Source organism: Cygnus olor, chromosome 4 (assembly GCF_009769625.2).
Source record: "Cygnus olor isolate bCygOlo1 chromosome 4, bCygOlo1.pri.v2, whole genome shotgun sequence".
NCBI lineage: Eukaryota > Metazoa > Chordata > Aves > Anseriformes > Anatidae > Cygnus > Cygnus olor.
The window spans coordinates 69085935-69099075 of record NC_049172.1 but is presented as its reverse complement, the minus strand read 5'-3'; the positions used below and the strand labels follow the sequence as shown (position 1 = coordinate 69099075).

The following is a 13141-nucleotide window of genomic DNA, read 5'->3' as shown; positions in this document are numbered from 1 at the left end:
CCTCATTGCTCCCCTCCTTCTGTCAGCCTTTTGGCTTTCTTTTTACCTCGGCCGGCTAGCACAGCGTGCCAGCATGGTTGCTGGATGATGAAACTTCCCTGTAAGGCTGTCATTTAACAAAAATGGAGTTGAGTGCCTTTTTCATCGTTTTCCCCGGAGATTTTTGTGCTGGGATGTAGGAGGTTACCTCTGTGTGATAGACTAGCGGTAGCTACTCACATTGGGGGTTATTAAGCATACATTCATATTCCCTTGTGATTCAGCTCATTGTTATTTAAATATGAAAAATTAATCAATTGCCTAAATCCCAGAAGATTTAGAGTTGAGTGTGGCATAAACGGTTCATTTTAGTGTCTTTCTAGCTGAAGATAAAGCAAAGGAGTTGTAGGAGTGCACAGCAAATTCACTTTTTCTCTGTTCTAAGCTTTTGAATGAAAATGTTTTCTTTACAACTTTCTTCCTATAAAGGAGGCAGTTTACAACCTGACTTCTCTAGGAGAGCAGAGCAGTTATTGCTGAGGCTCTTTATGTTTCCTCAATCCTGTTACAGAGTAGGTTACTTTGTTCTCATTGCAGCTCTTGGTCTTGGCTGCTCGGGGTCTATGTTACCCTGATTTTTAACAGTGTGGAAGTGTTTTAGAGCAAAAAGTTTCTATGTGAATGAATTACATATGAGTACAATGGGATTTTTTTTTCTTTCAGAGCCAATCATTGAAAATGTGTGCAAATAACATGCTTTTCATTATTATTATTTTTAAACAAAACTCTAATGGAATAGTATTAGTTTAGACATATAAATAACATGTAACTATCACTAGTAACCTTTACTTTCCATTAATTACATCCAGTTGTTTAAAGGAAGCACCAATATTCTTAAAACTTAGGCATCTGCTTAACCATAGTGCAAAATCCCATTGAGTTCACTGACACTGTTGCATAGCAGGAGAATGAGTTTTGGGGTGCAGGTTACCTGGAGTGGTGAGCGTGTGTTCCTGTATTTTATGTAGTGTCTCACAGAATCAGGTCTGATTATACTTAAGGTTATACATTCTGCTGTGAGAAAGCATTCTGAAAATAAAAACTGCAAAGTGGCACAATGGTGACAGAATTCCCCAAATCTGCCAGTGAGGCATAATTTTAATAGCTCATCCTTAATTCTGCCTTTTTTTTTTTTTTTTAGCTTTTGAAAATGTATAACCCACGAGAGTCTGTACAGCCATTTTACAGTTGTCTTCAAGCAGTAGTTAACACAGAGAGTTGAACTGGTTCCATGGGATGGCACTAATGTTTTTTAAGCACCGGACCTTGACAAATACAACTCCATAGTGCAAGGTGTGGAATTGTACAGCGTCGCTCTTCCAGTTCACATGGACTGAATGTTTTTGAAAGGGTAATTTTGTTCTGGTAAATTTTGTGGGGGATTAGGTACCAACTTTCTCGAGCAATGCTGAAGTTGCACACTGGTGGAAGCTAAGGGGGTATTATTCCATATTTTGTTCCCATGCTTTCCTTGAAGCATCTATTTTTGGCCACTGTCAAGGCTTAAAGCACTGTGCTGCATGGCTGTTTTTTATGAGCTTATGTAATCACTTTAAGTTCTTATCTGAAGTGTGATTTGAAAAGGGAGCCTGTTATGTGAGATGTATCTGGAATATGAGGTTTTGCATAGTCAATTTGGCTGCAGTCCTATGACCTGCAAATTTGTCCCTATCAGCTGTTAACCGAATGGGCATACAGATGCTGTGGAGATTAAGACAAAGTGCCAGCTAGCTGTAAGAGCAGGCTTTTGTCCTGTTTAGCTACCTTAACTTTCTGCTTGAATACAAGAAAGCTTTAAACATTTTTTAATCTAAATTTTTAGTGTGAATAGTGGTTTTCAGAGTAGTATGGCAAATGTGAAAGTGCTCATTCCTTAGGGATTCCTGATGCTAGAGGATATACTTGATTTCTCTGGAAGTCCTTAATATCCCACATGATGTTGCATCACACAGATAATCATCTGCAGATGTTTTCTCCTCCAAGTTGCAACTGCTGTACTCAAAGTTGGTGATGTTGAACAACAAGTTGTTGAGAAAAATTGAGGCATGCTGCAAGAAAGACTGGGGGCAGACACACTAGACTCACTTGCCCAGTTGTGATAATATTCAAATAAAAACAGATGTAGACAAAGATTCGTCTCTGTGAATCTACTTTATAACTGTTTTAAGAAAGACATATGTCTTTATCTCATAACAAAATGAGTGCTCCAGGAGTTTCCCATCCTGCTGTTTGTCTTGGTGGGTTAGGACAGAAGTGCTGTGCTACCTGTCAGACTCAAAGTAATTGTGTATACTCAGAAAGAAGTTACAGGGATAGTGCCTGGAGTTTTCCTCATTGAGGAGGAAGCAGCAGTGCATCTCAGCTGGGCACCAAGAGTGGTGCGCTGGCAGGCAGAGGTTTCAGCTTGGCATCGAGCTCTTAGTGAACAGGAAGCTGCTTTTGCTGTGTTTTAGAAGGCACTGAGGCATGTGCAATAAACATGACATGAGCATTAGCAGCAGCGCTAAGTTCCCGCTGGCATCCCATCCTGCAATGGCAAGCATGGCAGCTTCAGAGCCAGAAAGGGTTCAGACTGTGATTCACACCAGGATGGCAGGAGCCAGCCCAAGAGCGTAGACAAAGCAGTTGTGTATTGCTATATAGTACACTGTCCCTTCCCCATTAAAATATTTCCATTACATTTGAATAACTGAGCTTTTCAAACCTAAAATTAGGTTTATTTGCAGTTCTATTTTTACATCCATGTGAGTAACTGAAGCTCTAAACACTGCAACTTTTTAATACATTCAATTCTTAAGTATGTTTTTAAAGTGCAATTTTCCCGGGTTTTAGAAGCATAATAAAGGGACAAATTTTATTGTGTGGTATCAGTTTGACACATAAATTGTTTGCATGGTTAAACCTTTAGAGCTGTCAAGGGCGCTAATGCAGTGACGGGTAGTAATGGGCTACTGTCCTTGTGTTAGCTGGCAGCAGAGGGCTGCCGGTGAGTCTAAGGTACACACAATTTTAAGGAAATACCATTTCACTGCTTTACATATTCAATTAAATTATCGTTAAGCTGTAGTTGATTTTATATAATGGAATTTGCTGTCAGTTTAATACCTGTTAATACTTCACTTCATAAAATGCTGCTTATTAACGAGGTCATACATTTTCATTCTGTGCAGATGTTTCATTTTGTGGGGGAGTTTGTTTGACCCATCTGAAAACTTTGCTGTAGATCTGAAAGGCAACACTGAGAGTTTATTCAAACAAAAAAGGATTATCTGACTTCCTCAAGTCAAATGGTAAGCGTACTTGTGGTAATGTCTTGTGTCAGCTGTGACACAGCCAGCTGCCTTGCCTGTCAGACAAAGTCTTTTAAACCAGATATAATTCTGTTCCAGCAGAAATACAGATGAAAGTATTGCTGTAGCTCTGAAAAGTGTCCTGGAAATATCCTGTGGGCAGCAACTATTGCAGAGGTGCTCCATCTGGCTACCTGTGTCTAAGATTATGCTTAAATTGTCATTGCACACTCTTACTTACCGCTTCAGTCACACAATTCTTTGTGTTTTCTGTTTTTTGTTTGTTTGTTTTTCCAAATAAACTTCAAAACGGTGTAGTGGCTTCAAACCTAAGATAATAAATGCTTATGAAGAGTGAAAGGTAGAACTCAAAGCAGGCATTTCCTTTATAACATGTTCTAGGGCAGTTTCATTTGATACACTGACAATCCTGGGCTCTGGCATCTAGCAGTGGCTAGTGGGGACTGAAAATTGAAGGTTATCAGCAACAATGAAAAAATTTCCTTGAATTCTCTGCAAAGCTGCATACCTATGTGATAGGTCCCATCCTGAGGAAATACAGCCATCTCTGGAAACTGCTTTCTGCTTTTCCCTATCCCTGTTTCCTCCCATTCCCATAAGCAGCTGATCAGTGTGGTGTTAGCACACCAGTCCTTAGGGTAGGGCCTGATCAGTGGCACTTCCAAATTTCACCAGAGCCTTATATTTGCTTCCCACGTTTGACCTCAGAGGTCATCAAAAGGCTGGTTGATGTTGGGGGGGTGGGCCTGGCTGAAAAGTATTCCTTTAGATTTTGTGGGCATCTCTGCCTATAGCCACTGCTGCTGCTTCCACTAGTGTTAACAAGGCCACTCACTTGCCTTTGCTACCTCCTATGCTGCCTTTCTTTCACTCTTGATTTTAGTAAGTTGTTTAGTGTGTTCCTGTAACAAAATGAAGTATTAAAATAATCATTTAAAAAAATATAATGCAGAGCCCAATTACATCCTCAATTACTTTTTAATAAACAAGAATGCAATCACAGTAAGCAGTACAAATATAATAAATCAAACATAACAATGTGCAAAATTAATAACCATTAGGGGGTTTTAAAAACCACTAGGACCTAAAACACAAAGTGCTGCATGCAGTAAACTTTTTCTTTCAAGGCTGTTTGCTTGTGCACGCGTGGTGCCTCAAAAGATCTCTGCTTACGATGATCTGACCAAATGGTAGAAAGGCCTTGCTTTATAGATAAGGGATTCAAGGGAATGAGTCAGGGTCATCTGTTACTTGACATCCCATGCCATATTCTGTATAAAATGTCGTATTGCTGTTTTGTTAGAAGCAGTAATTCTTCTTGCCAGCTGTGAGAATTAAATCATGCTTCAAAATGAGGAGTATTAAAGGAAGGTAGCATCAGGCCATTGCTTCCCGCTTCGTTACCTCCAGGGACTTTGTTTGCCAAAACCTATACGTTTCTCTCCCTTTTTCTCTCCTTTATCATGTTTCATAAATTAATCTTTCTCTTTCATGTTTTATCACTCTTTTTGTGCATGCAAAATTCAGGAACGTAGGACTGGAAGAGACCTGCATCACCACTTGCTGTCACAGGAAACATTATTGCACCAGTCCTTTTATAAACTGTTCAACTCCATTTTGCAGCTGGCTTGATTGTTTTTCTCTGTCGCTGAAGTCAGAAAGCTCACAGCTCTGGCAAGGATTTCTACCTTTTAATTTTCCAGGTAGATTATGCCCATTTCTATGAAAACATCCTCTTTTTCTTTCTATGCATACTAGATAAACATTTAAAGTAGAATTTGTCAGCTGCTGTGAAAAATTTTGCTTGTAATTTCTCTGTTTTAATGACTGTGGGAAAATACCTTCCCTGCCACACCTCTCTCGATGGGGTCCAGTTTGTCAGCGGTGCGCGTGATTTGCAATGAGAGTGCACTGTTGGCTGACATGGGCTCATATCCAGCCTGACATTCACCATGATCCCCTGTCCTTTGCTCACCAGTCAGCTTCCTCCTGTCCTGATGCCTGAGGTTATTCTGCTCTGTTGAGTTTTGTGCAGTATCTGTTTGCCTAAGTCTCAGATTTATTGAGATCTCTCTGGACGAAGCTCTGCCAGTCCTCACGTCACCCGCTCCCTAATCTGGTGAATAATAAATTCGCTCGATGCAGACTGTGTCATCGTCTGGGCCCCTGATCAAGATGCTGAACGCTGTGTTCTTTGCTAGTTAGTCAGCCTTTGGTCTTTATCGGTTGAATGTGCTTATCCAGCCAGTTTTGCTTTTGGTATATTTCTTACTCTTATAATTAAAAGAGAGATCCTTTATTGCTGTATTTGCTTTTGTTCAGATTGTTTAATTCATTTGTTGATACTCGCTTCTGTATTTGTACAGCTTGTTGGGCAGAATTCCAGCGGGACGGCATGTACTTCTCTTCTGAGGACAATGAGATCAGGACCTGAGGACCTGACCACACCAACGCTTGAGGCTTGGCTGTACAAACACAGGCCTGCTGTGGTGGGAAGATGTCAGGAGCTGGGACACCAATAGATCAGGCTGCAGAAGCAATCAGTAAGTGTGATACCCAGGATGGTCCAGGTAGCCAGCAGTCGTGTTTTTATTTATTTATTTATTTTTATCACTTAGCAATTACAGAAAAAGTAGCTTCAGGATAGTGATTCATTAAGACGTGCTTGGATTAACAGGCATTGTTTGAGTTATACTTTTTCCAAAGAAAATCTAATAATAGTGCATACAAAGCCAGAGAATTCACTAAAAAGGGAATTAACTGATGTGAATCATTAATTATACAAATTCACCCACAATAAATTTCAAGTGCACGCAAGCTTTCCAGCTTGTCTGAGTAAACAGATAGTCAATGTCAATTAGTGTCTAGTGACGAAGATATCTAGCTTTAGTTCAGATACTGTTTTGAGAACTGGAGTCTTTTTGAAAAACAGATTATAGCGGAAAAAAAGACAGAGACCTCCAAAGAGCATGACAGCATATGCATAACTGAGGAGTCTTGCTGAAATTAAAGCATCTCAGTTCAAGGGGTACTGTGAATTTGAACTGTAGGCACTTAAAGAGAAAATGGACTAAGAGATTTTCAAGTTCTTTTTCATGACAGTATATTTTCTTCACCCATCTGTATGTTTTTACAATCACTTTTTCAATTTTTCTATTTTTGTTCTTTTCATTGCTATGAGAAAAATCTAAATAAACACGGAGAAAATTGCTAGTTTTACAGCTATGTGGAAATGATTATGAATCGTTTACTGTTTTGGTTATAAGTTATCTTAAGCTTTATTTGTGAATGAAGGGTTCCAAAGGAACATATGTTATTATTTAGTTTAATATGACTGTTTCTCTAATATTTATTGACCATATTGAAGTGTTTCATGTAAAAATAAAATAAAATTGGTTTATGTGCACTATTTGTATCTGTAGGTACAGTTCTAATTGTGACTGTATTTTACTTACTCATAATACTCGATAAATTAGGTTCTCACTTTTTTTTTTTTTTTTTTTTAACATTTGTACACATGTAACCCTGTTTAACAAAGAGGGATCTAAGATGTAAGATAAATGAAATGATGTGTTTTGGGCTAGGTAGGAAGTCTAGTTGAGGAAGTCTAAAACTGATTTAACTCAGTTTTCCAGCACCTGACTGATAATTTTTCCACTTCTGAAATTTAACTGGGCTAAACCAATGAGGAGAAAGCTGGAGTTAAAAATAATGTTGCACTCTTTCCAATTTGCAATTGCATTAATGAGGGGAATGTTTAAATCCAGCTTAATCTGTTAATCCCTTTTTTATTGGTGGGTGATACAAATTAGCTTGAAGGAAAATGTTTTGAAATGGATTATATTGACACTTATATAGAAGAGTTTTTGATCTACAGCTCTAAAAGTCTTTGTTAAAGGAGCCATTATGGATTTAGGTTTTCAAACTGATGGAGGAGGGGAGTGAGAAGAGCAAAAGAGGGAAGAGAAAAACAAGGAGGAAATTTTAAAAAGAGTGATTACAAAATATTTTGATTTCGGTATATGTTTTGCAAAAAATTAATGATAGCAATTTGCACATTATTTCTTAAAATCCTAGGTTTTTGTTTGCTTGTTTTTTGTTTGTTTGCTTTTTTGTTTGTTTGTTTTTGTTTGTTTCAATCAGTGGGGCACCATCATTGAGTTTAATGGCTAGAAGGTCAGCATAGCAGGAAGACACTAAACACAGAGCAATCTGACCATCAATTATAATTGATTCTCAGGTACTGCGCTGTCTCAGTGAGTAATTATGAGTGTGTAATACACTGTGACTAGATGTAATAGATTGTTTGTACACTGACATGAGGAAAGCCCAGTAGTGCAATTGTAGCTTAATTACATATCAAGTGATATAAAACAAGGAAAATAATTCTACCGTAGAACTAGGTAACAGCTTCTTAGCAAATTGCCAAATGCAAAACTGCCAGATACCTTGTAAAGATATCTGTTTATCCTAACACAGAAAATGCAAGCCTTGAAACTGAAGTGGGAATGTCACAGTCCTAACCTGTAGCCTACACAGAACCTTTCCACAGTAATTGAGGGAATAAGGTGTTAAAATACTGATTGCAGAGAGGAAGGGATAAACCATTCCTTTGCACATTTGACAACATGGCAGGAAAATGAAGGAAAGGAAATTAGCAAGCAAGGAGAAAGCTGATCCCAGGCAAGCATGGGTTGGTGATGCACATGAAAACAATGGTAGATGTAAGGGATTTTTTGTTTTACTGTCATTCACTTTTGTTTTCTCACTGTTAAAATGTTCACGGATTAAGTGCTAGTTCCTGATGTTTCACATACAAACCTTTACAAAATTGGTTCCAGAACCAACTTTTTAGAAGAGAGTGCAGGAATGCAGGAAGGAAGCTCAGAGGAGGGCAGTTCAGTTACACACGCAGATCTTTGAGTAAATTCAGTTAAAGGTCTTCGGAAAATATATTCCTGGCAGCTTTGTGAGGTATGAGGACAGATGAAAGTAAGCATAGAGAGAGATCTTCTGTGTAAAGCCATAAATATGAAAATACTTGGTGTTCTAATATGCTGATTTACAAGTGTGATCATATCCTCTTGGCTGAAGTATTGGGGTTGTGTTTTACCTCCTACAGCTTGAACTTAAAGGAGCACGATCTGTTGCTGACAGCCCAAACAATCCATATCCTCTGTGGATCAATACAGAGAAGAAGTTGTAAACACCAACCCAATGCAGTGCCACAGACCCAGGGCTGAGAATGTCAACTTTATGTAGTGAAGATACAGTACATTGGGTCATAGATACCCAAATATGTTAGCTACAGGCATAATTACATCAGTGTGATGCTCCAGGGGGGATAATTAGCTTGAACAGCAAAATACTCTACATTCATTTACACTTTCTCCATTTCTTTAAATGTCTCTCATGTTTTTTTCTTAAGTCTATTTATACACAGATTTGCACTGCTTCATTACTGTTTGGCAGTAGCTTAGTTAAACTAGACCCTTTCACAATCCTAATATTATGATAAAGCTTACCTTGATAAATGTATAGGTATAAACTAACCCATAGTATTCAGGAGTAAAACAATATGTGTGGTAACAGATTTAGAGATGAAATTGTTACACCACTACAGCCTCTGTGTATGTTGATGATGCTTCTGGACATCTAAGAAATGTCAATTAATGCACTTTTAGTCTACAGGGATTCCTTTTATGGTTCTTAATGCTTTTCTACATCATGTATCTTTAAATTCCACACACACACACACACACAAACCAACAAACAAACAAACAAAAAAACCATACTAAACCTTTTAAGGCTGCAAAGTCAAGCATTCTGAAGTTAGAAAATACCAGGATTCATGTTGTTTGCAGAACTTTGATTTGCCCCCCCTTGTGTTTGATTAATAGGTAGGCATTAACAACATGAGCCTGTTCAGCACACAAAAAGGATGATCCTTGCTTAATGAGCAGCAGCTATTCAATATTTTGTTTGCACTTCGTTGTTTAATTTGGGACTGACTCCATGCCTTAATACTTACCATTCAAACCCTGTTCTGAAGACAGAGTTACTAATTTTGTTACAGACTTCTCAGTGGTATACAGCAGTGTAGGAGCTTCACAGAGTTTCACAAACATAATTCAATGTATTTTTATAGCACCCTCATAAAGTAAGGAGAAGATAGCATTACAGCTAATTACATTACACTGCAGCTACATTTTTAGCCATAAAAGCGCAAGGTTAGAATTCAGGCTTCCAGCAAAACCTAGCACCCAGTTCATGGCCACCCAAGAAAAATGTTTTTTTTTAAGTGGCTAATTTAGTAGTCTGTGTTAAAGACAAAAATAGAATCCAGTCCTTCCAAACAGCGTAAAAATGCCATAGCTTTTTCTTCCTGCAGTGATTGTGTTTTTCACTTTCTGCAACAGAAGAGCTGGGATCCTCTGGACGACATCTGATTCATTGCACAGTCCTGACTCATCTCCATGCCACAGTCCATTCCGTGCACTGTTATCACACTCTGTAGCTATATATAGTTCTATACCAACAAGCCAGATATGCTGCCCTAAAAATGACAGAAAAAATACAGACAGAAATAAAGGAAAACAAAAAGCCCTTTCCTTCAAGTCTTTTTAGCAGGCCTGTTGGTCCAGCTGTTTCCCTGCCTCTCTAACCTGATGTGGCTTCAGTGATGGCTTTGTACAACTCTGTCTGTGCTAATGCTGAGGGTGCAGTGCCCAGGGCATTCCCAGAGGGCCTCCGTTTCCTACAGCTTTCACCTGGATCATCCAGCTGCAGGTGTACAGGAGTCAGGAAGCCAAATGGCATGTTGCTTTGGATGGCTTGGAACAGTGCAAGGAGTACCTCAGCTATGGCATGGTGCCCATGTCAACAGGGATTGTGGGTCTCCATCTGTAGCTAACAGCCAAACATGAATATGTATCCCTCCACCATATATGACATTACTTGTGTGTTGCTGGTCTTCCACCCCCTCGTACAGCCAGCAGAGTTGCCCCAACAAGGCCACCCTTAGTTCATGTTGATCTGTGGCATAGTGTTTGGCCTAGGTATGTTTTCTTCAAAGAGATTTCCCGAAGTGGCTGGAAGTCTTCAGCAGCAATAAGTACCCATTTTAGACATTAAATATATATATATATTTTTTTCTTTCCCACTAGAAAGATGGGGTGGCCTACCTAGGCCAGCAGGAACATGCCCTGCCAGAACTTTGTGGAGACAACGTGGCACAAGGCTGGAAAATGGTTAAAAAGCCTACCAGTGGAATATGGTTAAAAAAAGGGTTTATAAGGTGTGCGGAAGATGCGTGCTAAGATGGGGAATTCTGGTTCCAAGAGGGTTAGGGGAACTTACCAGTAGGAAAAGGAACCTTGATATTTACTCCTAGAAGGATGTGTCTTGCCACTTCCCATAACTGACTCGGACAGCTAATAGTGTGGCCTTGGTCTGTGAAAATTTAAGATAACAGGATGCTCTCAACCCTAAGAGGTGGAGCCAGGCACTGCACCATAAATCAATGCACCACTTTCATCTTTAAAGAAGAAAGATAAAATCAGTTCCTCTCTTCCTGACGGATGATGGAGCTAAACCCCCTGAAGAAGTCATAAAGCGTAGGTGGGGGTTGTTTTGCCTCAAAATCCCTACCAACAACCTTGTTGTAGGGTTCCTTCAGCTTCTTGATCTTTATCTGACAATGGTTGTGAAGCTGTAAATGCCTCTACTGGAACTGTCAGGGAGTGATCAGTGCATAAACAAGAGAATTCTTAGTGGTTTTCTTATGTCTGTGGTTCTCTGGGTATTCTTCCAAATGGCAAGAAAGCACAGAACTCCTCAAGGCACTATGATGCTTTCCAACTCCTGGATTTTAGACTGTGGTGCAGCAGACAGTGTAGGGTGGCACCATTAATCTATTAGAGGTCTGCAAATCTTTCTCAAGACAGGGACATTTTGCATAAGCACCCATGTATGAAATATAACGACAGCATGATGCAGCATAAGCATCATTCAGGTCTGCTGCACAGCTTTGCATGTGGTTGATTGACTGGCACTGCTCTGGGGGGAGATGCGCCAAAGTGCAGTCTGCACGGGTTGCATGAGCAGTGTCCTGTAAGGCGATCTCATGGGCAGATACCCTTAGGGCATAGTATGCTGGTGTTCCACCTGAGGGACCTTCAGAGAACACTGGTAAGTGCTCCCTGAGCTCTACAGATCTTGCAGATTGTAAAGAGTTCCAGGGCTCAAGGACCAATGTGTCACTAATGCAGGACAATACAGACCTACCAAAATTTCTTTGGTGGTGCTTGGAGAACTCCCGTCCCTCCTGCAGTCCAGACAGACATGATCCTCCTCCTTTACACTGCCCATATGCCAGCAGAAGAGATCGAAAACTCAGTGCCATCATTGAGAAAAAAGAAGATTGAGTGTTTGATGGATTTTTGAGCCCTACAATAGCACACACTGAATGAGTTTGTGTCCACGGTAAATGTAAAGAGCCTCTGGTGCATAGGAGCTGTGAGTTACAGAACATTCATGGACCTGAGTTCCCGCAAGTCTTCACAGAACATATTTGAATTGAGATTTTCAAAGGCTTGTTGCTTGGCCCACATTTATACAGTGACTCTCAGGAGCAGTGAGCAGTGCTTCCCTTATACCAATAGCTCTTCTGTTAAATTTCAAGGCCCTGCATCAAAGTTAAAGGTGCACAAAGTTTTTGACAGAACAGTCTTGCATTTCTTTTATTAAGATGGACATTCTTCCAACTTCTTATTCTCACAGTCAGACCACATTTTAGTAAACAAGCAAGCAAAATACATTTCAGGTCCTTGGCAGTCAGCCAGAACAGAAAATCTCCCTCAGACAGTTGAGGTTAAAAGTTGCAAGCCTCTGATAATAAGTCTAATAATGAAAATATCTGGCTACCTTAAATACGTATTTCTATATAAGTAGTCAGACAGGAGTTATGGCATGCAGTAACTTTTGCAAGCTACTAATTCCTGAGATCTTGTACCTTCTGTTTTGGTAGCTATGTTCCTCAAATCAGTTTAGTGATTCAAAGCATTATTGTTAGGTGAAAAAACTGAACCTCATACATTTTAAACGATAAATTATTCATTATTTATTGATAATTATTAATTAGCTGAAACAGGGCTGAACAAATGTGAAATACATGTGCTAAGCTTATAGCAAGAGTTTAGAACATGATGGAGTGCTTCTTGCACTATATGGACTTTCAGATTGTTTCATTACATAAAATGAGCACAGATTTCTTAATTTTTTACTAGATAGATCTTTCCAGATAGTACCTGTTCTCATTTCTGTAACCAAAAGGTGGCAGCATATTGTCTGCTTTCCCTTTCCATCCATCCTAGCTCAAAGCCCCTAAATAACCTTACTTGCTCAGTTTGTAGGAATGCCAGGAAGTCCAGAACAATCATGCTGACTAAGGAACACTGATGACATCTAATGTGAATTCAACTGCTTATCACCTTTAAAGAGAAACAGGAATAGAACAAGGGCTGGTGATTTTATTCAGTTGTTTCAATGACAGTCTGATTGACTTTTGGAATTGTGAGGAAGGGTTAAATTTCATCTCAGTGGTGTAACTTCAGGAGAACACCTAGCTATAGAGCCTAACACTTTTATCAATGATAATGTTAGTTGAGAAGCCTGTACCAATGGTATCTGACATACTATTGATCTGTCAGATGAACTCAGTTCTTTTCCTACTTAGTGACTTCCTTTTTTCTTAACGAAATGCTGGTGGGCATCCAAAGGAGCAGCAAAGG

At 39.4% G+C, this 13141-nt stretch overlaps 1 protein-coding gene across 1 annotated transcript in view; it reads left to right on the top strand.

Moving 5' to 3' along the window:
* Positions 1-5870: 5870 nt before the first annotated feature.
* The window catches only part of LOC121069242 (neuropeptide-like protein C4orf48 homolog), a 29011-nt gene continuing 21740 nt past the window's right edge, over positions 5871-13141 (top strand). The window contains exon 1 of the mRNA XM_040555221.1: positions 5871-5893. The gene's annotated coding sequence lies outside the window, so the exon portion shown is untranslated. The remainder of the gene's footprint in view (positions 5894-13141) is intronic.